Here is a 24,480-nt window from a genome sequence, read left to right as displayed (position 1 = left end):
TATATATATATATATATATATAAGTGTGAATGCAAAGAAAAAAAAAAAGCTGAAAAGTGGGTGTGATATTTTCTTCCCTAGCATCCCACGTATCCCACCCTAATTGTCCACATCTCTTATTTTCTTTGGCTACCCCAAAAGTCAATTTGCCTTATCTTTCTTTTGCTGCTTCCCTAGCATCCCACGTGTCCACATCTCTTATTTTCTTTGGCTACCCCAAAAGTCAATTTGCCTTATCTTTCTTTTGCTGCATCTGAAGTCTAGCAGCTCATTTTCCTCTTTCTCTACTCCTTTTTCCTCTTTCTTTGTTCTTCTTTCTTCTTCCCTTCTTACACGGTAACATCTCTCCCTTCCTTTCTCACCGAAAATTCTAGTTTCTTTAAAGAAGAAATTAAACAATTAGCCCTAAGGTTTCATCTTCAAAGTGTGTGGGTAAGTAAATTAAACCTCATTTGATTTTTTGTATTTGGATAGTATAATTGTTTGCTTATTTTCCCTCTTTGTTCTCTACTCTGATTTTGGAAGTTGAATTGGTGATTCTGTTTTAGTTACTTGAAATATTGATGATATTTTGGTCTATTGAATGCTTATTAGGGTATTTTAATATATATACTATAGGTATAAAAATACCCAAATGATATTAAGACCTATTGCTATTTGTTGATGATTTTGTAAGAATATGTACTGAAGCTGTTTCTGTGACAGATTTGATGTTTACAACAAGAAAAATATGTATTAAATCATATTCTATGAATTAGGATGCTAGGAGTAGTTTATGTGAATTCTAAGACACACATGGTTGTTATGGAAGTGGTCTTACAGAATTTGGATGAACATAAAAATAATGGTTTAATTTTTAAGTTGCAAGAAATTCTGTCAGGACAGATTTGAGTATGCTGTCTTGCATGATTTTTAGTAAATCATGGGTTTATTATTTACTCCGAAATTTTTATGGTTTATACTGAACATACAAGGGAGTATTTATGTAAAATTTCATGACAATTGGATGTGTTTGGACAGCTCGTTTGTATTTTACAAATGGAGCATATATTGTTGAAATGAGCAGTGAACAATATATGCTACACCTAATTTTGTGGATTTAATTCTCAAGTTAGGTTGTATTTTTTGAGTTATAATTTAATACGCTCATCCTTTGATATGTTTGGAGTATATATAAATTTTATGAATTGGTTTCTCTATGGTTTGGGTGCATAATGTGTTTGATGGTCGTATCATGTACTTTGGGGAACTTTATGTGATGGGAATTAAGATTTCTTGAGTTTGAGAGCTAGGCTGTGATTGAAGTATAAGTTTATATATTAGGAAGAGTTTGTTCGTAATAAGTCTTGGTTTTTCATTTAGGTGGTAAGAACGAGAACAAGGACACTTGAGCTCCTCGTATACAATCTCTTGCGCCTTCTGTTTTCAGGTAAGAGACTTGTGACGTGTGCTTTTAATAAGTATAAAGATTATTTTGAAAACGACTATGCATTAAAACTTTTTGATTAGAGATATTACATATAAGCATGAATTAAGTAAAATATATGTTTGTGAGTTGTTCAATCTTATATATATGATAATTTTAGCATATTAATGCTAGTATCTATATCACGAACATAATATTTCAGAATGAAGTGAATATGCTACTATTATGAAGTAATTATATAAAAGCATAGTTATCAGAAAAATATTGCGTTCGGGTTATTCCATTGTTATGTTCTGAACTCAGCCAGTAGGGGTTAATTATTGGCTTTCCATAGAAAATGTTATCTGTTTGGCCATTTAAAGTGGAGAAAATGGGGTTGCCAGTAACTCTAGGCCATTTAAAGTAGAGGAAATGGGGTTGCCTATAACTCTAATCTGAACAAGGCCTTCTCCCCAATGTGTACGGATGGCAGGGAGGAATAAAAGCTTGAGGAGATGTGCCATTAGGCCTCTCAAAGAGGACAATATCATGCATACGAGGTCACCCAAATGTGATGAGGCCTTCTCTGTACAAACTTATCAAATATGGACTAACCAATATGTTATGAACAGCTATATTATGTTATTGATTATGAGAGAATGATTTTGTTTAAATGCATTATGAAAGGTTAAAAACTCTCATGAAAAGAAGAAGCTTATGATGAAGCATTTTGTAATTTTTTTAAAGATAGAGTTATTGAATTATGTTTATGTTCCTTATTATGTTATTTTATTATTATATGAAAGGAAAATGAAATATTTTCATCTAAAGGCTCGTAAGTTATCTTAAGAACCATATGAACAGTATGAAGGCTATTTTATTGAAGTTGGCATATCTATAAAATATTTGATTTACACGCATTCTTATTAAAGGCCCATGGAGCTTCAAAACCTTACTGGGCTTTGCAGCTCACTCTATTATATTTCAGTGCACAGGTTTTTCCTGGAAGCAGCGAGAGTATTAGAGGTGGCAAGGATTTTGTGTTTTCTCGTTTGTTAGAATGTAGAGTTTTGTTGTATAGCAGTTAGCTCTTTTCTTGTATAGAAGGAATCGAGATGTACTTGATCCTTTGGACACAGATGTAATTTGGTACCTTAGTTTGTTTTGAACCTCAGTTGTATGTCTTGGGGGTTAGGTTTGTAATAAGAGTCTTGCTAAACGTTTAGTTATGTAATATTTACACGTACACCTTAAGTTTTAGTCAGGTGGTAATTTTCCAAGTTTGAAGAAAATCAAATTCAAGGTTTCCATCATTTTTGTATATTATGGCTTTTATGCAATAAATAAGTAGGAAGTCAAGGAACAATTCTTGATAAGTACGTTCAGTTTAGGTTGGTTCGTGTTAGTATTGAGGTAAACTTGATATTAATATGCCGGCCATGCTCTAAAATTTGAAGTATAGGTGGGTCATGACATCCTTGACCCATTCCTCGGCCATGGCAACCTTTTGGATAGCCTACATATGGGCAGCAAGAGAGTACTTTTTTTTAAAAAAAAAAAAAAAGGAGAAAACAAAAAAGAAAAGAAAGGGAATCACTATTGATAAAGAGTGTCGAGGAGCTTACCATGGCTAAGTCCCTCTTCAGGGACAAGAAAAGCTCCAATTGCCTCATGCGTTTTAGAGCATCCATGTCCTTTGGGAGAAGAAGAGGACGCTCCAAAGCCTCGGCTACATGGTAGAAGTGGCCTCTCTGGAACTCCCTAATGGAGGAGTTCCAGGGCAACGCTACACCATCTGACTCCAACATGGGGTTCTAAGTTAAATGGCACACATCGGTTGAGTGCTCAGCCTCCTTACTATCCACCAAAGAGGCTCATCCTCTATCTTTGGCTATTTTTTGCTGCTTGCGGTCCTTTAGTGGAACAATCTCCCTTTCCTCGGTCTCCTTCCCTTTTCTCTTCTTCTTCAAGTTTGGGATAGGGAGCAGGTCGATTGTGGGAGAAGGAGGGGGAGGAGGGAGATCAGGGAGGGGCTGAGTCCCTGGGACATCTTTAGGTTTTGACCCTTTCTTCCTCCTCACAAGGAGGTCCTTCAAGCCTTTTCTTGGGTTCAAGGAAATCTCTTCTTCCTCGTCCTTCGAGTTATCATCTATCCACGCGATTACAAGGCTGGAGGGGCGTACACCAGAAACTTTATTAAGCTCATCTTCAGAGTTTGGGACTTGAACCACCTGTTCTTCCTGCTTCTCTCTCTCGTCCGTGAGATAAAATTGATCTATCTCGGCCTTAAGTGACAATCAGGATGAGGCTGTTTCTTCTCTCGAGAGAGCTACATCACAGGGAGAACATTGAAGGGGTAGCTCAACTAGAGGGGAAGGTTTTCTCGGGCTAGAAAACTAGGCACGAAGACGTCTATCTAGTGGAGCCTTGGGTTGCCTGCCCTTATTGTGTGGCCCACTTCCTGGAAGGTGTCCGAGATCGGTTCGAATTCCAAAATGAGATGGACCGCTCTTAGCTACCTATCCTCACTTACGAACACCTTAGACCTTAAGACTTTGTTGAGGTCCACAACGTTGACCAAACTGAGGTGGGGCGCTACGTGCCTTTTATCTGCAAAAACGATCGAGGAGAAAATCATGGTCAGACCAATAAAATCCATTACCAAAGGAAAACGAAATATTAAAAGAAAGTGTGGCAAAGCTAAAAAAACTAAATCCCATGCCAAGGGACCTAAACCTAGGGTACCCCACCTGGTTCTCCCTCTCGAGTTGGGCAGTGAAGATCGTCGTGCCATTCCCCAGAGGCGATTAAGTAGTCATCCTTCATGCCCTTGTTGGACTTGGGAAGACACGATATAAACTTAATAATGCTGGATCGGGACTTGAGGTAATACACCGCGTCAGCAAGTGAATGGCACTCATACATATGGACAATATCGTGCTAGGTGAGTTTCAAACCTATCTACTCATTGAGAGCATCGACGCTACCTAAAACTCTAAATAGGTTGGGAGCGCACTAGTGGGGACACAACCTATGGTTGATTAGGTAGTCTAAGGTCACCCTATCCATGGAGAGTGTCATTCCTCCGCCTATGAAAGCAATCATAAGAATGACAACCTCCCATTCATTTCTATCTGTGACTATTCGGTCTGAAGAACACTACTGAAGGGCTACTCCTTCCAGAATGTCGTACTGAGCTTTGAAGCCCTCCATACTGGTGGTAGAGTCTACAAGGTGCTTAAATCTACCCATCTAGGTGAGCTAAAAGGATGCGAAAGAAGTTTTCAAGGAAAGAAACAAAGAATAGAAGGTCGAGGAGAAAAGAACCTAGAGAAGAAGGAACTAACGAGAATAAGCACGTGAGTTGGTCCCTGAACCTCTTAAAGATTTAATTTTTTTTTTTTTAATTTATAGAAAAGGACTTGGAAGATTTAGAAACTTGGGAAGCCTTGAAAGTTTGAGAATTTGGAACTTCTAGAGAGCTTGAAAATTTGTAAAATGAGGGAAAATGACTCTCCCCAGGTGCCTTATATAGAAGGCGGAATTAAGCGGGAGTTATTCTGCTCAAAATTCAAGGAGAAATGCTAGGCATAGGATCTACATCTCACCATAGGATGCAGGGAACAAAATGCCGCTTGGAGCATTTAATGAGACATCACAGGCTCCAAAGCGTTAGGAACAGTTATGGGACAAGCGAAGCAATGCTCTCACGTGTGGAAACTAGAGAAACAAATGGATTTAACTCTCCAAAGTCAAAACCCCATTTTTCTCCTTGGATAGGAGGAGAAAACCGGAATTTTGAGGGGCTATTATAGGGACAATGGGCCCAAAAATATATGTTGGGCCTTGGCCTTGTCCGAGGAGGCACAGGGGTTTAAAAATAGATTAATAGTAAGGAAGACGTAAGACTTTGAACTTCATAAGGAAGATATGATTGTAAAGGCTGGGAGAGGTGGGCCGAGGAGGAATATCCCTTCGACTAGGCGAAACAAAGATCAAAATGTGTGTCCTATCATCCAGGGTGGCGTTCCAGGAGGTTCTATTGATAAGGACATGCATTATGATCGTACAAAAGGGGTAGGAGCTAGAAAATACCTGAGGGAAAGCTATTACCACCGTATTAAATGCTCTGCCGCTAACTCTCTGGCCGCATTAATGAGAAAGTAATGCTTGAACAGTAGTTTTTAGCCTTACGGCTACTCTCTAGAGATTTCAATAAGGTGCTGATGTGATAGGGATCAACACCTACGATCTAACCTACACGTGGAGGGCAGAGATGATGGCAAAGGGATAGTATAAAATAGGAAGAAAGCAATGAAAGAAGGGAATCGAGAAATTAAGAGGAAAACACTATAGCAATCAAGAATTGAACTTGTAATCAAATTTGAGAGAAATATATAAGAACTGATCTCTTCGGATCGTGCCAAGGACGATTTTATTTAGAATAAACCAAACTATCTTCATTTTCTTGCCATTTGAATCCACTTAACTCGTTGTTTGATTCATTAAAGCCTAGTTTTCCAATCCACTATCTACAAATTCATTGTATTGAGCTTTTTAGGCCTAAATTCATTTATCAATTTGGGCTAGGGACCCAAATTGCATCCTTACAATATGCTTTTTGGTTTTGCAGTCGCAATAATTTTGCTCTTCTCAGCAACTTGACTCACAATTATAGCAAATATTCAAGTTATTGCTTTATTAAATTTTGTATAATTTAAATTTCTTAGTGAGTACTCTAAAAAAAATTTCTAGAGTTGCCACTGTTGTCAGTTTAGACTTCCTCAATGAATCTTAGAGGAGTCTTTAAGCAATTTAAATCCCATTGACAAGATGGAAAGTAAAATTTTAAATAGAGTATCATTTATTCATTTTACTCATATTGGATCCAAATAATTACAAATTTCAAAAATAAGATTGGCTTCACTAATCACTATTCATTTTGCTGGAACCTTATTGTGGGGCCCGAAATATGAGGTCCCAGCCCACTTTGTATTAAGGGCCCAAAGCCCAGGCCGAGGAGCCCTACTGTCGAGGACGTATGATGAAAGCCCCTTAAAGGTCCAAGGATGTGGCCGAGGACGATCTCACGCTCAACACCTCACAAAACGCCTGAAGAAAAGGACAAACTCAGTACAAGAGCAGTACAAGGGAGAAAGCTGCCAACACCGTAATGTGGAGCCATGCACTTGACAAGTCCATACTCCAGACCATGCTATTTAACTTTTCCTAACCACCCCCAACCACTCTGACGTATTAATTGATAGGACGAGTCATTATCCCAAAAAGGAAAAACTGACACATAGATGAAGAACGGGAAGTAAACACTAGTATAAAAGGGAAAGAGAGCTGAGAGAGAAGGGGGGATAGAAGGATCCTACAAAAAAGAAGAATGGTGAGAACGCGATGCTCCTCGGACTAAGTCCAAGGAGTCAAACCCTTCAAGCTACATCGATGTAAGGCTTAGCTATTCAGGCCAAACCTACCTTTGTATGAGCCCTCATAAAATCAGGACCAGACCGTTACCCGGCGACCAAGGGCAGGCCTTTCAAACCCACTCTCTACAAATCATATTGTTCGGGCTCTTTACATACGAGCCCAACGTCATCCTTGGGTTGTTAAAAATCGTGTCCCTACAATTGGCGCCGTTTGTGGGAAGGCTTGCGTGTTGGCACAGGTGGTGGCGGAGTCAAGCCTCTGTCAAATAAGGATCTGCGAAAGCTCCTCCGTTTCCGGCAACACGCTGTTGTTGTCCCGACATAAATTTCCGCTAGGGGCTACGCCTCGCAGTGTCAATGGCAAGGGCAGCTCTAGGGGCTTCCAATGTTAAGCTAAAGCCCCCCCCCCCCCACCTTGGTCGAGGGGCTAGTCTTCGAAAAAAAAAAAAAAAACTAAATACAAGTTTTGGACAGAACCAAGGCCTTATATGGTCCTCGGACTCAAACCTATGGGGAAACCAACTACTTAACAGAAAAAAAAAAATACAAGTTTTGGATAGAACCAAGGCCTTGTATGGTCCTCGGACTCAAGCCTATGGGGAAACCAACTACTTAATAGAAAAAATACAAGTTTTGGACAGAACCAAGGCCTTGTATGGTCCTCGGACTCAAGCCTATGGGGAAACCAACTACTTAAAAGAAAAAATACAAGTTTTGGACAGAACTAAGGCCTTGTATGGTCCTCGGACTCGAACCTATGGGGAAACCAACTACTTAACAAAAAAAATACAAGTTTTGGACAGAACCAAGGCCATGTATGGTCCTCGGACTCAAGCCTATGGGAAAACCAACTACTTAAATAAAAATAAATAAATGATGCAAGTTTTGGGCACAACCCGGTACAATCAAACCTCGGTCCACAGAGCAGAGGCCAGGTATTATCGAAAACACGGCCAAAGTTTCACACTACTCAGCAACCCTCTCGGATGGATTATTTTGGGTTCCTCATTCTCGAGCACCTACCTCACGCATGTTGCGGTACATTCAACCGTTATCTCGGTTAGTCCTCATTCTCGAGCACCTACCTCACGCATGTTGCGGTACATTCAACCGTTATCTCGGTTAGTCTCATAAGTTTAATTTGCTATTGATTGGTGTTATTACATTTGATAGTTTCAATAGGTTCAAATTGGTAGTTTTTTGTCACAAGGTTTCCTATCCTAACTATCATTAAAGGAAAATATACATGTAGCATACTCATTCACAAAGTAATTGCCGCAGAAAAGAAAAATATTTAGAGGGAAACAAATTCATCTTTTATTAGCACAAAGAAACAGTACAACGTACAATGAAAAAGCTTGAATAAGCTTATACTAAAAGCTAACTACATAAGCGGAAAGAAAAGATACAAGATAGTGAAGAAAAAGCCGAAGAAGAGGTGCAGAGATGAGGGATGCTGCCGTTCCGAAATGTTGTCTAAGGAGACCATTCCTCAATACTTTTACATGCCTACGACTCAGGCAGCAAAAGAACCCAACTTGGGGCTTGCACCGTAGAAGAAAAGGTGTAGAGAGCCCGACTTCGGGTTAGCACCGCTGAAGAAAAGGTGCAGGGAACCGGAAGTTGATGAGCCTCCGTATAACCACGCCTGCGATAGAGCAGACGGCGCTGATGGTGGAAAACCTTACTTCTGACGCACCAAGAATCTGATGCGATCAGTACCTGTTTCGGATTTTGACTGAAAGAGAGAGAAATACCCTTTCCCCCTTGTCAAAACGGAGGATTATCTTGAATCTGTGCCTCCCCTGTCCAGACCACATCACCTTGAGTCTCGGAAGGATTCGGTGCCTCTGAAGCGGGTGAAGATCCTTCATCTCCACCCATGCCTCAAACATATTGCTCTGAGGCTGGATGGCACTGGAAATGGAGATTGTGGGTATGGCGGAAGGATTATGATTCTGAAGAGAGCAGAAGGGTTTATATGCAAGGAGAGTGACCCCCTATCCTATTTATATAGAGAGCAAACCGGTGGCATTTAATTCATGCAAGTTTCCAATAAGTGCTACAGACAAGACAGTCCTGGCACAATTTCCAACACCATCTGCAACCGCAAGGTTTGAATAACCTCATGAAGGAAACGTATTAATGGCGCGCCTTGAACATTGAAACGTTGAGGACGCCGCGCGAGAAAACCTAGAGGGATGTCTCACAAATTTGGTGCGCCCTCCATGCAAACGAAAAAACCCCAGCATTAAAGAAATGTTGAGCTGGGCCAATCATGGTTTGGGCCTAACATTACCAAAACCCTTCTCCCCAACAACAAGGCCGGGCAGTAGGATTTTGAGGGGCTATTGTGGGGCCCGAAATATGAGGTCCTAGCCCACTTTGTATTAAGGGCCCAAAGCCCAGGCCGAAGAGCCCTACTGTCGAGGACGTATGATGAAAGCCCCTTAAAGGCCCAAGGATGTGGCCGAGGACGATCTCACGCTCAACACCTCACAAAACACCTGAAGAAAAGGACAAACTCAGTATAAGAGCAGTACAAGGGAGAAAGCTGCCAACACCGTAATGTGGAGCCCTGCACCTGACAAGCCCATACTCCAGACCATGCTATTTAACTTTTCCCAACCACCCCCAACCACCCCCAATCACTCTGACGTATGGATTGATAGGACGAGTCATTATCCCAAAAAAGAAAAACTGTCACGTAGATGAAGAACGGGAAGTAAACACTAGTATAAAAGGGAAAGAGAGTTGAGAGAGAAGAGGGGATAGAAGGATCCTACAAAAAAGAAGAATGGTGAGAACGCGATGCTCCTCGGACTAAGTCCAATGAGTCAAACCCTTCAAGCTACATCGATGTAAGGCTTAGCTATTCAGGCCAAACCTACCTTTGTATGAGCCCTCATAAAATCAGGACCAGACCGTTGCCCGGTGACCAAGGGCAAGCCTTTCAAACCCACTCTCTACAAATCATATTGTTCGGGCCCTTTACATACGAGCCCAACGTCATCCTTGGGTCGTTAAAAATCGTGTCCCTACACTTATAATTTTTGATATTGATTCATTTCCAATCTATTATATGAGAAATTAATTCTTAATATATGGACATCGATTTTTTTTTTTGATCTAAAATAAATGGACCTTGATTAATTAGATCTTATCTTTTATCAGTTGTCATCATGCTCTTTCAAAAAAAAAAAATTGCCATCATGCCTGGCAATTTAAACAAGATGATGAAAGATGCAGACAGAGAGTATAGTACAAGAAGTCTTTATCTATTTTTTATTTTTGTTTTAATTCAAAGCAATTTTATTGAACATGAGACATTGTCATTATTATATTTGATTGAATTATTTTGTATCTAAGCAGCTTGGATTACTCCTTTAATTAATAGCTTTCCTCATGTTGCTTTTGCTCATAGTACATGCTACGTCCTGCCATATTCAAGAAAGGCACGAAATTCAGTACACGAAAGGAAAAAAAAAAAATTAACCAAATTAAAAGCAAAAGAGCTAACATTTTACTAGAAAATTAAATTCATATTATTCATAATAAAAATTAACATTTAAAACTTGATTGGTTACCTGTTGCTTAGGAGAGATCCAAGTTAGAAAAAGCTCTCTTGATATTCTAACATGAACAGCGACTTTCTCTTAGGATTTTGATCGGCTTTGATACAGAACTCCTTATAACCAAAAATGTTTCTAATAAGTTGAGCATTCATCATGAAGAAAAAAATTTTCAAAAAAGAAGGGTACTCCATGATTTTCACTTTCTAGTTTAACTCTTTTTCTAGAACTCAATAATGCAGTGATCAAAATAGGTGCTGCACTTAAATTTATATAGGCCTGAAGGTATGTTTTCATATGCTTCCCATGCAGCATCTAAGTTGTAAAATGTTATTCATTAAGACATGATATGCTCAAAAATTCAAGCCCAACAACTAACAACTTTGTTAGGTTCTAAAGTTTAGGATTTTATGTATTTAGAACTCTAATTGTATTGTTGGCAAACCATGATTAAAACAATGTGTTTAGAAGTGTTTAAGTCTAGCTCAAAGTTGTGATTTTATGTAAAGTTGGAATCGAGTTAAAGCAGGAAGCATTGTGGCTTTCGGCCTGGCTCGATCGATTGAAAGACAAGCTCGATCCATCGAAACTCGGACAGAATGCTTTTCTGCAGATTCGTCCAACTCAGCCCTAAGTGTTTTAAAACGTTTTTAGGGTTTCTTATTTGTCCTAAGTATAAAAGGCAAACCCTAGTCACATTTTACTGTTGCTAATATTTGCAGTTTGTATAAATCTCTTATGAGATCTAGAGGAGTTTTCCTTTACACAAACTTAGGGTTTTTAAGGAGAAGATTTATTTACGCCTTGATGATCAATTTAGTTGCTGCTATTGAAGTTTAAAGAAAACATAAGTGGGTGTGCTTGTAGTTGGTGGTGAATCCAAGAAAGAAGGAGTCCATGGATTCGAAACTTGCACGTGGTCGTGTCAGTAAGTTCTACTGGTTGGTAGCAATAAGAAGTTGAGCGTGGGGGCTTGTAAGTCTTATTGTATGAATTTCGATTCTTTCAAGATAGTAGATTCAAGTTTACCTTGAGGATAGTTAGGTTAAATCCTCCCCAGGTTTTTACCGGTTTGGTTTCCTGGGTGATCATATCATTGTCTTATTTATTTTCCGCTGCTTTGCATGATTTAATCTTTTATATTGTGATAACCTAGACTTGTTAATTTGACTAAGTAATCACTTGGCTAATTACCTAGGTTTAATCAATTGTTTAAGGGGTCTAAAAACTATCAAACTTTCTTGTTCCTATTAATTATCCACATTTGAAAAAATATTATAAGATCACCTGCCTAAATTAGCTAAAACTCGTAACTTTGCATTGATTATTTTTTCAATTGCATACCAATTTTTCCTTCTTATGCTTTCGCAAGATTCAAGTAATTATGCTTATAAGGTAAGGAAGAAAATTGGTATGATGTTCCACACTTGTGCATGTATTCATTTAAAAGGCATGAGGTTCGTTGGAGTGCATGTATCCACACACACACACACACACACACACACACACAAACTATTCCAAATTAATTAGAATTTGAAATATATGGATCCAATTTCTATCAATTTATTTCTATTTTTTGTAGTGTGATTTAATCACCCATCCATTATTCAGACAAATTTATCAATTAAAGCAACTTGAGTCCATTTACATACTTAATTAAACTTTAATTTGTTAAGAGCCGTGTAGTTCAACTAGTACCTTGAATTAAGTATGTAAATGGACTCAAGTTGCTTTAACTGATAAATTTGTTTGAATAATGGATGGGTGATTAAATCACACCTACAAAAAATAGAAATCAATTGATATAAATTGGATCCATATATTTCAAATTCTAATTAATTTGGAATAGTGTGTGTGTGTGTGGATACATGCACTCCAACGAACCTCATGCCTTTTAAATGAACACACACACACACACACACACACACACACAAAAACTATTCCAAATTAATTAGAATTTGAAATATATGGATCCAATTTATATCAATTGATTTCTATTTTTTGTAGGTGTGATTTAATCACCCATCCATTATTCAGACAAATTTATCAGTTAAAGCAACTTGAGTCCATTTACATACTTAATTAAACTTTAATTTGTTAGGAGCCGTGTAGCTCAACTACTACCTTGAAAATGGATTCTATAAATTAGTAAATAGGTTCATAAGATATCAAATTATTATTTGTAGTTTATTGATAATATAAATAGTTTATTTGTAATAAAATTTCATTGAATTATAAAAGGATAAAAAAATTTATTCATAATTTTATTATATATAGGAAAAAAAGAAAAAAGTAAATCAAGTAGCTCATGAATAAGCTCAAGCTTACTCCACAAGCAAATGAACAAAACTTTAATATATAATTTTGTTTGATAATAAGCTTGAATTCAACTTATATTCAAAATAAAATAAAATGAATAAACCTGAAGTTTTAATATTCAATTTGGCTTGTGTACAGTATTATTTAAGACCAAATTACTCATTTGACACCTCAGATGTTCCCAACACTTTTTTTTTTTTTTTTAAAGAAAAAAGATAAAGAGATGTTGCAAACTGAACAATTTAAGATCAAACTTAAATCTCTAGGCAAGCGATGGAAATAGAATGCTTATGAACTTAATGACTGAAGTTTTGAGTTTGCATAAACATTGAAAATGAGTTGCTCAAAGACATATCACCTCCAATCTCTACTCTATAGCATTAGGTGAAGAAAAATATTTCCAGGCAATATGTATGCAAAAACTGACAGTTTTGTTAGCAAATATTATAGTCCATAATGTTATTTCAGGCAATATAATAATAAGAGCAATAGAGATCTAAAAACAAAGGTAAGCATGTTAGCAAATGTTATTTATATTAATTCGTTCATATAGGACACACAAGAAATCAAAGGAAGTAGCCTCTCTCTCATCACCCACAAAGGAAGCCATCCATTACCTCTAATTCCAAAGAAAAATTAATTTCGTTTTCTCTCAAAAAGAAAGTCTAATATACAAAGTTGAGTTAGACACGAATAAAAAAACACAAAACCCAATGAAACAGTTACCTCCGTATTAATGAGGTTTCTCACCTAATGCCAGTCACATTAAATACTGAATAACTGGCCTGAACAGTAAAAATATCCCCAAAAGTCCTCTTTCATGATCAAAAAGTGGCAGAGTAGAGGAATGATGGGATAAGTATCCCCAAATCTAGTTGGAAACAAGCTAGTTGGGGAGAGAGGGGAGGGGGTGAGATGGCTATAAAAGGAAGAGAAGAAGAATAGGAAAAGGAGTTCAGAAATTTGAAGAGAGAAAACGTAAGCAAGAACAAGAGAGCAAACTTGAAAGGGGGAGGCCAGAAAGATTGTTTAAGAGTTTTAGTCTTTTAATTCCCATCTTGTACCTTGGGAACAATGTTCTTCATATATAAAAGCTTGATTTGGCTACCTTCTTCTTCTTCTTCTTCTTCTTTTTTTATTTTTTTTTTAATTTTTTTTATTTGTTGCTTAAGCCTCCTACTATGGAATTCCTCCCATCTATAAGAAATTAGTTGTGTAGATCAAAATCTTCTTCATTGTTCACATGATATAGATAAACAAATAGTATGCAATGGTCTTAGAGCAACCACACTAGCATGTGTATAGTCTTCTAAAATAGAAAAATTTACCAATTTTACACATTTTGAGCAAAAAAACACCTACATCAGTGAGTGTAAAAATGTAGAAATACACAAATTAGTTACAGTAACCATGTATATTTACATAGTTACTATAGTTTGTCTATCTATTATTTTAGTATTTGTTTCTCTCTCTTCTCAACTCTCTCAGTCTCACAGCTCTCTATTTCTCTCATCTCATGAATCTTTCTTCCTCTAGCTTCCATTGATCGTTGTTTGATCGGGTTTGGTTGGGTTTCTCGTTGTTTAATCGGGTTTCTTCCTCTTTCTCTTCCTCTAGCTTCCATTCAGGTTGACTGGGGTTGATCAGTGGGTTGAATGGGGTTGATTAGTGGGTTTGATCGTCGATCTTGAAGAAAAGGAGAATCATTGGCTCGACTTCGTCGGATGTGGAACCCAATGACACCTGTTTATGCTTTGATTCGACGGAGAAGACGGTGAATTTCAACGGAGTAATGAACACCGGTGATTTGTTGCTCTAGCAATGAGTCTAGCGATCTTGTATTTGGTTTTTTCTCTTTGTAATTCCATCTAGGGTTTGTTCTATTTGATCATTGATGGTGGTTGGTGGCTAGGTGTGGGTGATTTTGGGTTTGTGAGAGGGTTCTAGAGAGGAGAGGGAAGGAAATAATAAAAAATGTAAAAAAAGAAGAAGAATATTTTATTGAATAAATGTGTAGAATAAATAAACTGATGTGGGTGTTTTATAAAAGTAGATGTGTAAGATAGAAAAATTAGGTTTTTTCTTATAAAATAGACACAAAATTTGCACGAATTGATACAGTTGCTCTTAATGGGAAAAAGGGTATGGAATTGAATGGACAAGTATGCAGAATTTTGGTGTCCAGTTGAGGTAGTGGGTTGTTCCTCATTTGGGCTGTAAAAAATATTTGCAACTTGTTGGGCTTGATACCCATCAATGTGTGAATCGGACATAGGAATTAACTATATACGTAAGTTAATTCACTTGGGCTTGGATTGCGGGCTTGCGTGAAATCAGCCATTAACATACGATTCTAAAATGAGGAATCATGGGTTGGTTTGAAGAAAACATTCTATGATTCTAACTATGATCTCTCTGTTGTTTGTTATTGTTTTCCCCCCCAAATAATATGGACTGTATAGTACCTATTGTAATCATAAAACATATATTTTGAAGTGTTTTAATCTTCATCATTACTTTGTAAATTATGAATACAAATATAAGGTTATGATAAGAATCTATGAAATAAACTATTTTTGATCATAGTGAATACCAAACTCTGGACTCTAGAGATGATTTTAAAAAATGGTTTCCAAAACTTGTTCTTAAAGAATAAAAGGGGGCGGAGAAAACTCACAAGATGTTTTAAATGACACTATTCTATTTTTTTTTTTTTTTTTCTAAACTGAAAACAGAAATATTTCATAAAACATTATTTTAATGTTCTCTAAAAACATGTTTTCAAGCAGTAGTGGAGCCAGAAATTTACATTGCAGGGGTCATATATATATATATATATATATATTTTTTTTTTTTGTGTATGAAATATAAAATAGTATTGTAATTTTTTTTTTTGAGATAAAGTATTGTAATTTATTGATATATGTATTTATAGCAATGTTATTAATTTTGTTTTGAATACCATAGGACGAAATATTTTGACACCTCATTATTTTATGTGTATATCTTATATATAAAAAGCACCAATACCCGCTACAGTGCTTTGGTACTGTGCACTTAGAGTGTTTACACTATGCAAGCACTGTAGCGGTAACAGTGCTTTGGTGAGGCACTTTGCTTTTTTTTTTTTCTTTTTCTTTTTTTTTGGTCTGTCTTCCGTTTGTAATTTTTTTTCCCTTTTATATATATTTTTTTACTACACAACAAATTTCACAATATTTTTACAATTATTGAGGTGTCACTTTCTTATAAGTCAAAATAAAATAATAAAATATGAAACTGTGACTAACCACAACTAATCTTATATATAAAAAGCGCCAATATCCGCTACAGTGTTTCGACACTATGCACTCAGAGTGTTTACACTATGCAAACACTGTAGCGGTAACAGTGCTTTGGTGAGGCACTTTGCCTTTTTTTTTTTTGGTCTGTCTTCCATTTGTAATTTCTTTTCCTTTTATATATATTGTTTTACTACACAAAAAATTTCACAATATTTTTACAATTATTGAGGTGTCAATTTCTTATAAGTCAAAATAAAATAATAAAATATGAAACTGTGACCAACCACAACTAAAAATAAATGTTTTGTGAAAATGTTGTGACACTTGTTAGGTGAATTTATAAAAACTACCGTACTTTTGGTTTGTTCAAGTGGCGCTGTAGTTACAGTAGCTATAGAGTTTTTTTTTTTTTTTTTTTTCTTCAGTCTTCCGTTTGTACTTTTTTATTTTTATTTTTATATATAAAAAGCGCCAATACTTGCTACAGTGCTTCGGCACTGTGCACTCAAAGTGTTTACACTGTGCAAGCACTATAGCAGTAACAGTGCTTTGGTGAGGCACTTTGCTCTTTTTTTTTTTTTGTCTTCTGTTTGTACTTTTTTTTCCTTTTATATATATTGTTTTACTACACAACAAATTTTACAATATTTTTACAATTATTGAGGTGTCAATTTCTTATAAGTCAAAATAAAATAATAAAATATGAAACTGTGACCAACCACAACTAAAAATAAATGTTTTGCGAAAATGTTGTGACACTTGTTAGGTGAATGTATAAAAACTACCGTACTTTTGGTTTGTTCAAGTGGCACTGTAAATACAGTAGCCACAGAGTTTTTTTTTTTTTTTTTTTTTTCTTCAGTCTTCCGTTTGTACTTTTTTTTTTCTTTTAAATATTTATAAGAACCCGCATATATATTGTTATACTGACACAACAAATTTCACAATATTTTGACAATTATTGAGGTGTTAATTTCTTATAAGTCAAAATAAAATAATAAAATATGAAACTGTGACCAACTACAACTGAAAATAAATGTTTTGCGAAAATATTGTGACACTTGTTGGGTGAATATGTAAAAGTTACAATACTTTTAATTTGTTCAATATGTACTGTTTATCGCTTTTTTTATTTTTTCCCAGTTATCAATTTGTGCTCTTTTTTCTACAATATTTTTCCACTGTTCATACAGCGTTTTTCATTGTTCATTTACAGTTCCATTTTGGTTAGCCACTTTGTCTTTTTTTTTTTTTTTTTTTTAACAGTAGCTACAATACCAAGTGGCTACAGTTGATACTTTTTTTTTTTTTTTAGTCTTCTGTTTGTACTTTTTTTCCCTTTTATATATATCACTGTACATCCAATGTTTTTGCACTGTGCGTGCACTATAGCTGCAACAATGCTTTGGTTTCGTGTGTCCTTTTTTTTTTATTTATTTTTTATTCAACCCTTTTGTTTATTCAACTGGCATTATAACTACTGTGACCAACCACAACTGAAAATAAATGTTTTGAGAATAACAATAACAATGTTATCAGTTTAAAACCAATAATAACATGTCATTTAGAATTTGTTCTAAAGATGTTATGAATGTAGCATTTCTCTCAAATAAAAAAAAAAAAAAATATATATATATATATATATATATCTATTTGGATCCTAAAAATGAAGATATTGTAATATTTTGTTGTACTCTTGAACTTTTTTTTTTAATATAATTAAATCGAGTGAGCCAAAATTTATGATTTCATATACAAAATCTATATTAATTTTCTCATTACTGGAGGTAGCACGTGCCTTACACGTGCAGCCAATGCTAGTATATAACCTAAAAGTATCAATTCAAAAAAGCGGGATATAGATATAAAATAATTAATTTAATTTAATCATATAAAATAATAATTTTAATTTTCACCATTCATTCATTTTCTCTTACCGACCCCACTACTGCCATATCTTTTGATTCATTTCTTTATTTTTCTTTCTTCTCACGTGTTTTGTTCTTCTCTTCCTCAATTTTCATCTTTCTCTCAACGACCCCACTACTGCCATATCTTTTGTCCCATTTATCACCAAATCCCAATATTCCATTATTCCCACATCACAAACCTCATCACAACCATACTCTCCTACTCAGAAAGTCTGATACTCTTATCTTCTTGTTAAACTCCTCTCTCTTATCATCCTCTCTCTCAGCTTTTTTCAACTCCAAGGATGCCCTCTTCGGGTCTACTACTCTATGTAAATTTCTTGAAACTATCTCATCTTATCTTTTAATTTCTGTTCTCATCGTCAGTTTCATCTTCATCTTTAATTTTTTTTCTTCACAAAATTAATAACATTGATTTATGGATGATATTTTATTTAAATAAAAATTATGTTTATTTTTAGACAGGTATGGAGGGCAAAATGATAAGGTAATTTAAGAATTTTCAAAAAAAAAAATTTATAATTTTTTTCAAAAATTTCACCTCCCTTGGTCCTCATGTGGCTCCACCACTGTTTTAAAGGCACTTATTTGAAAACAATTTTGACATATATTTTGTAAATTGCTTTTAGTGTTAATGGTTGTTATGGTTCTGAAGTCACTTCTAACCAAAATAAAAATTTTTGGAATTTTGGATTCTTAAAGCATTCCCATCACGTTTTTTTTTTCCCCCCTCTAAATCATTTTCCTTTTAATTATTATAATGTCGGTTTGTACTATTTCTAAAATACTATTGCAAAAGTTGTAAAACCATGTGTTATCTACTTATTTTATAGTTTAGGAAAGAGTACAGATATAACCATTATGTGAAATGCTAGGATCATACCATTTCACATAAATTTGGCCACAACTTGCCATGTGGCAAGTTGTGAATGGTAGATGTGTGGTGGTGGGTCTATGTGGGACCATACCTCTACTACTCATAACTCACTACATAGTAAGTTATGGCTAAAATTGTGTGAAATAGTGTGGTCCTAGCATTGCTCAACTATTATTGGTTCTCAAATTATGTACTACTAGATTTTAGCAATTGTTTACATATAGAAAGATTCAACAATAGTGATGATGAATTGATTTTATGTAGGTGAGTAGTGTGATCATCTCGACTTTCTCACTAAATATTATGAATAAGTCACTTAACACTAAATTTAAGAAAATCAAATTAAACAAGTGGTGTAAAATTAGACTTCAATTAAAAACTAATTTGAATTTGGTTTGAATTCTAATTATACTAGAAACTGTTTTGAATTTGATTTGGATTCTAATTGTCCTTCAAGAGTTTAATACATTGTATATGATATATGACTAGAGTTTCATTTCATCCTTAAATTATTTTTTATGTCAATTTAGACTATTTATTCCCCACTTTTTTTTTTAATTGTTTAATGTATCTTTGACTATCACTTCCCATCAAAATTAACAGCCAAAATCACACTAATTGTGTTTTCATTGAGTTTTGTACCCTCATATTATTAACAATTATAATTAAGTATAGATGAATCACTCAAGGTGTAAAGCAATTTCATAACAGTAATTTAATTTTTAAAAAAAATATAGTGACAGAAATATCACAGTTTTTTACAAAAATTTAAACAATAATTGACACAATTAAAATAATTAAAAAGATTATAAAGTGAACTTTAAAACATTTCAAAATTGAGAGAAGAAAAATCATATTATTGAATTATATATATATATATATATATATATATTTATACAAGATAGAAATTCTACTTTAACTTAATCTAAGTGTATATGTGTGTGAAGTTTTCTCATAGAGACTTGAACCCTAACTCTTGTCCCCCACACCCCACAAGTATTTATACTTGTTGAGTAACCATCGCACCAAGACTATGTGGTGGTATTAAATTCTATTTTTATGTGGCGGCTCTTCAAGAATCTTAGAACTTTTTGGCTAATTTTCGTAATTAATCTGTTTGATCTTCATCCTTAATCATAACTTAAATAGACTAATCCAAATCCAAATATCAAAGTCATGCAATAGATATCCATAAATACGTAAGACATGAGACATGTTTGTAAAAATAGAAAGTCATATGTTTGAATTTACTTTGTTTGAAAACTTTGCGAATTGCTGACAAGGCTGGCGCAAAAAGCTGATAAGCCCACCTTTTTCAATAAGATAACTTTCAATTACTTGTGCTTATTGGTTAGTGAAGTGATAAGTTAATCAACATAAGGCTTGCTAGAATTGGGGAATACCAACTATTGCTTTTCATGTTCGACTCTCTTTTTGGAAAGGCAATGCTATTTTCATATCAATTTTGATTTCTTCTTCCATTAATATAGGATATTTTATGAGATTTATATTTCATAATTGAGGTAAGAACTCAGCTTTTAGATATCAAACCATAATAATGATTAAATTCTAGAACTTTTTGTTTTATACAAAATATATATATTCCACTAGTGGTACCAAAAAATATTACAAATACAATTCAAGAAGTTAAAAAAAAATAAATAATAAAAGAACTTTTTGATCTGATAAGTATATAACAAAGATTGTATCTATCAAACTTATATTTGGCATAAACAATGTAAATTAACAAACATATAAAGTGAAAATACATAACTATTATTAAGTGATGAAAAGTTTCGTATATATAATTCAAATTCAAGATCCAAAACCTATGATTTTAAAAAAAAAAAATAATTGACAAGTTGGTATTATTTTTGGACTTGAGTACTTGAAGAAGTGGATTTTATACGTTAGCTATGTGACTCAAAAGGAAGAAATCTAGTGACAAAAAGAAGGATGAAGAATATAGGAAGACGGTTTATAGTCATACATTAACTATGATACTTAGAGAAAATTTTTAAGGTGGTTATATGGTCATGGTAATTATATGAGTCATCAATAACTATATTTATATTTAAATATTTGGAATATATATATACATATATATAGTATGTAATTTTGATTAAACAAATATAAGTGACGTTAAACTTTTCCAAGTGACGATTCACTTTTTAGTCAAATTTTGTACACTTGAGAAAAGAAATAGATTTATATGTATAATCTATATTGAAAGCTTTAATTGAGATTGGAGGGCCAAAAAAATTTCCCACACAAAGCCATATATATAAACTAATAAAATTTTCAAACTTTAGTTGAATTCATTATAGGCCTTACCATGTCTGCTGAGTGATGACACATTGATATGAAAGATACCAAAAACAACTCTTCCTTCTAGAAAAGGAATTTGGACTCGAAGGTGTGTTACCCACCAATGTGGATGTTAGTTTATTAATCATGGCATTGTTTATAATTTATAGTTAAAAAAAAAAAGATATTGAAAATATACGAAACACGTTGCATCCAAAAGAGTATTTATTAACAAGGACCTTCCAAAATAGGTGGCATTTTGATGAAATATTCTTGAATTTAATTTGCTGTTATGAAAATTTGCTCGATATTTACTGATGGACTCTAAATCTTATATGAATTGATCACTAACTTCGGCTCAAATAAGAATACAAGTAGTTCTTATTTTGATTGGTCCAAAAGCTAGATAATTAATTTTTTCAACAATTTAGATCTTAGATCCTTTTCCATAGTATAAGTGTCTAGAGATAAAAGAATATTGAGAGAGAGAGAGAGAGAGAGAGAGAGAGAGAGAGAGAGAGAGAGAGAGAGAGAGATTATCTACCTTGGATAAAAGAATTGACTATAACTTACAAATGGATGTGGCAATGAATGTGATTGGTGGACTTTAACAATCTTATAACTTTTTTTTTTTAAGCAAATTTAAATTTTATCAAACAGAACGAAAAGAAATTAAATTATTTAAAAGAGCATGTTCTAAACAACAAAGGCTCTATTCAATCCAAGTAACAATCTTATGACTGAATATTTGAATTGTTCCTATGACTTTTTGTATATACATATGTCTTATTGTCCTTTCACCCCTGTAATTCAACAACTTTATAACTAAATATTTGAATTGTTTCTAAGAATTTTTGTATATACATATGACTATGTCCTCCAAGTCTTGTAATTGGTGGGTTTTAACAACCTTGTAAGTGAATATTTGAATTGTTTCTAGAACTTTTTGTATTCACATATGACTATGTCCTCCCACCTTGCTATAATTGGTGGACTACAACTTTATAACTGAATATTTGAATTATTTTTAGGAATTTTGTATATACATATTCCTAGTTTGAGCTTACCAGCCTGACATAGAAGAACACAAATTGAAAAGGTTATCACATTTTATAAGTAAACCAATCTAACACCATAAAAAATGGGAAAAGGGCTTCCTTACATAGCAAACTCACTTATTTTTAGCTAACTAATCTTATCCCATAGTTCTGTCACACGTTTTCACAACATTTCACTGCACTCTCTTTTTCCTTTTATATATTCTTCTATTCGCACGGAGCTAAATCCTAATCTTCTACTCTCTTTTTGTTCTCCTTTATTTACTTGGTTTTTTCTCAGTTTCAAAATCGGGGTTTTTGCTATAAACCCAAATTTTATATACTTAGAAGAATAGGGAAAGAAAAAGATTGAATTCTACGTGCTTTTCAAAAGCAATCAAAGGAGTGCTGATACTATACAATTTTGCAGGTATATTACTGTACTCTTAACATTTTTAGATTGATTTATTTTAAGGAATTAAATTGGATGTTTAAACTTTATGTATTTAGCCATTATGCATGCAGCGTGTACATATATAAACTTGGGTTTTTGTTGTCCACAAGCCATTGTTTTGTGTTTGTCTACCTTAATAAGTGGCAAAAATTATCGCTAATTTGTAGAAAGCATTTATGACTTTTAAAGACAATTAACAATTATGTACCTACTAATATAATAGAGGGAGGAAAATTATTGTGTATTTCTAGAGTATCATAAATGCGTACTCTTTCTTTTTACATGAATGGTGGGTCCCATTAATTAATTAGTAAGACTTACCATTTATGTAAGAGAGAGGACTACGCATTTATGATACTTCGAAAGTACCTAATAATTTTTCATGGGGAAGAGCAGGAGACGTAAATTCTTCTCAACACTCTATTGGTTTCTTCTTATTTAAGACTTTGATTTTATTGGCACAATCAAGGTAGTGGATTAGGTCAGATTACGAAATTAGTAAATCTCATTATGAAAATTTGGTTGAAACTTGAAAAGACATGGAGGCATGACAAAAGAAAAGAGAGTTTTGTCATGATGTAAAGTAAACTATAATAGAAATTAGAAACTTTTCCATTGTTCACTCCATTTGTTTCTGGAAAAGAACCTCTATAAAGAGAAAATATACAGAGGAAAAGTGGATCTTCTAGATACCATGTATATGAAATAAATAAATATTATATATATATATATATATATATATATATACACATGTGTGTTATTTTTTTAAATTTAATTTATTATTATTATATATATAACTTTGCCCTGAATTTTTTTTTGGTCTCCGCCACTGCATATGCATGCAAAAAAGAAATGCACATCAATGAGATATCACTGTTGTTGCATTTTTTATTTTTCAAAAAAAAAAAAACCTATTTCCATTTAAATGTAGGTCAACTGACACATAAGAAATGCACATCAATGAGATAACACTGTTGTTGCATTTTTTTATTTTTCAAAAAAAAAAAAAAAGACATCTATTGCCAAATGTCACGTTATTGCATGTCATGTTATTCATCAAATATCACTATTAATATATTTTAGTGGTCGTGTTTTTTTCTTTTGCTTAGAAAAATTTGGACGTGAAACAAACTAAACTCGACCTCTCTAGACTGATAGAAGGTCTGGAATCTTGGACCTGAGCTCATTCCAAAGCTCAAGTATGTTGACAATATAGAATAAAACAACAAATGTCCTCACGTGCTTTGAATTCAAAGTAAGAGGGTAAGTTACTTATTCTAACTCTAAATAATTACCCTTCTTAAACATTGGAAAGCATCAGAGATAAAAAAGACTTTAACTAAGTTTGCTGCAGAAGCTGGACCAAATATATATGTACTACCGACTGTTCTCCTCGGCGAAAAAGGGGCAAAGATATTGTGGAAAAGTTAGAAGATTTTAGTGCTGACTGATGGATGAATGCAATTATGTTGTTCTTCCAAGTCCACTATGATCCTGGCATGCAATCTTTTCATGACATAATATGTTGCAGCACCATCGGGTCCACTTGTTTGCTTTTCAAGAAAAAAGAGCTTGGAGGGCCTGTTGTGTTAGCAGCTGCAGGCAAATGCATTCTTGTGTTTATGTTGTGTTGTAAACATATATGTCATGAAATATATATATATGGTTGGACCTGACTCTTGAGATGTGATGAGAATCTTTTTGCTTGATGATGTTTGTAGAAGGGAAAAAAATGGATCTGACATTTTAGATGAAGGACTGTCATCGTTTTTGTATTGATTGTAGGGGCTTAGTAGTCATGACTTCGGGGTTTCTGTGACCTTTCAAACGCAACCTAGGTCAGATGAACAAGTTCA

At 34.2% G+C, this 24,480-nt stretch overlaps 1 long non-coding RNA gene across 1 annotated transcript; it reads left to right on the top strand.

The window, feature by feature from the left end:
- The first annotated feature begins 203 nt into the window (after positions 1–203).
- On the top strand, positions 204–2,634 carry LOC115987234. Its single transcript, XR_004091018.1, has 3 exons — positions 204–432; positions 1,363–1,429; positions 2,394–2,634. It is a non-coding gene; the product is annotated as an uncharacterized LOC115987234 (long non-coding RNA).
- The last annotated feature ends 21,846 nt before the right edge of the window (positions 2,635–24,480 follow it).

Source organism: Quercus lobata, chromosome 4 (assembly GCF_001633185.2).
Source record: "Quercus lobata isolate SW786 chromosome 4, ValleyOak3.0 Primary Assembly, whole genome shotgun sequence".
Lineage (NCBI taxonomy): Eukaryota > Viridiplantae > Streptophyta > Magnoliopsida > Fagales > Fagaceae > Quercus > Quercus lobata.
Note: the sequence above shows the minus strand (reverse complement) of the source record. Positions and strands in the feature narration are given on the sequence as shown.